Source organism: Oryzias melastigma, linkage group LG24 (assembly GCF_002922805.2).
Source record: "Oryzias melastigma strain HK-1 linkage group LG24, ASM292280v2, whole genome shotgun sequence".
NCBI classification, from domain to species: Eukaryota; Metazoa; Chordata; class Actinopteri; order Beloniformes; family Adrianichthyidae; genus Oryzias; species Oryzias melastigma.
In genome coordinates this window covers 374712-376195 of record NC_050535.1, presented here as the reverse complement: position 1 = coordinate 376195, position 1484 = coordinate 374712, and the positions used below count along the sequence as shown (strand labels likewise).

The window sequence follows — 1484 nt, the reverse complement described above, 5'->3', positions numbered from 1 at the left end:
TGAAGGCATTAACCCATGGAGTTCACACTGCACCAGCAGGGAGGGGCTTCTTCCCCATGTCCACCAAATCAGTGTCAATCAGGCTTTCCCTTTCTTAGCTCTATTCAGGCACGTAAAGAGCTCAAGGCAGCAGCGCCCGCCTACTTTAAAAAACTACTTTAAATATCAATGTATGTAAATCATAAAGAATCTGAAGGGCTGAGGATGCAGCCCGCTCATCATGTGCTGCAGCAGGCCACGCCCACACCTGTCGCCCTCCCAGTCACACCTCAGCCTCCTGATTCGTTCAGAGTGAAGTCAGCTCCTCCACGCTGTGCTGAGTCAGAACTGCTGGAAGAGAACTTTATCCAAAACCCAAAACATCTCCTCTTTTCTCGTTTGGACGCTCTGCTTTCTGTGCAGGTGAGGTCAAACAGGTGAGGTCAAACAGGTGAGGTCAAACAGGTGAGGTCAAACAGGTGAGGTCAAACAGGTGAGGTCAATCAGGTGAGGTCAACCAGGTGAGGTCAAACAGGTGAGGTCAACCAGGTGAGGTCAAACAGGTGAGGTCAAACAGGTGAGGTCAAACAGGTGAAGTCAATCAGGTGAGGTCAAACAGGTGAAGTCAAACAGGTGAGGTCAAACAGGTGACCCTCCTAGTGGGTCTGATAGAGATTTCTCTACGTGCTTCAGTAACCACGATCCCGCCGTGGTTGCTCATCCTCTTCCTGAGCGGCGTGAAGCCCTCTGTGACTCAGGTGACCCTCTCCTGAGACGATCCGGTTCTGGTTCTGGTTTCAGAAACCCGTTTTTCCCGGATACAGCCTGAGAGCGAGTGTGGGGGAGGAGGAGGCGGTGTGGGTGGGGGTGGAAGCTTGTTTACCGCTCAAACACGCTGCCATGAGTCTCCGGCGTGAGGAGAGGCAGGAGAGGGAAGGAGCTGTGCTGCAGCGGACAGCCTCCAGATCCAGACCTGCAGGTGGAGAAGTGGGTCAGCAGATCCATCAAAGCAAGCGGGTTCTGAACCAGCAGATCTGAGGGGGAGCGAGCTGATTGGTCCAGCGGGGAGGTGTCAGGAACTGAAGGTTGTCCACGTTTGAGCCCCACATTCATGAGGGGGGGGGCTGCACAGCCACCTGCACCGAGGAGAGGAGAGGGGAGGAGTCAGGGGGAAGGAAGGATGACATCACCTTTGTCTGAAATGTCACCATTATCTCAGGCTGCAGCTCAGCCGTCTGGGGGGGTGACATCATCGTCCGCCCCCTCCCCCCTCGCCGGGCTCTCTGCGAGGGGGGGTTGTTTGTGTGCGTTCAGCTCTTTCTGCAGGAGCTGCTCCTTTTTTTTATTTTATTTTATTTTTTTAACCTTTATTTATCCAGGCAGGACAGATTAAGAACAGCCTTCTTATTTGCAACTGTGGCCTGGTTTTTCACCTCCAACATACAAACATGTCAGTCACTGGGATGAGCCGAGGGGGCGGAGCCTCACCTGCGTGTCCCGCTCTT

General features: G+C 53.7%; 1 long non-coding RNA gene across 1 annotated transcript in view; it reads right to left on the bottom strand.

Moving 5' to 3' along the window:
- Positions 1-1315: 1315 nt before the first annotated feature.
- LOC112157944 overlaps positions 1316-1484 on the bottom strand; it is a 3512-nt gene continuing 3343 nt past the window's right edge. The window contains exon 2 of the long non-coding RNA XR_004947245.1: positions 1316-1467. This is a non-coding gene — a long non-coding RNA (uncharacterized LOC112157944). The remainder of the gene's footprint in view (positions 1468-1484) is intronic.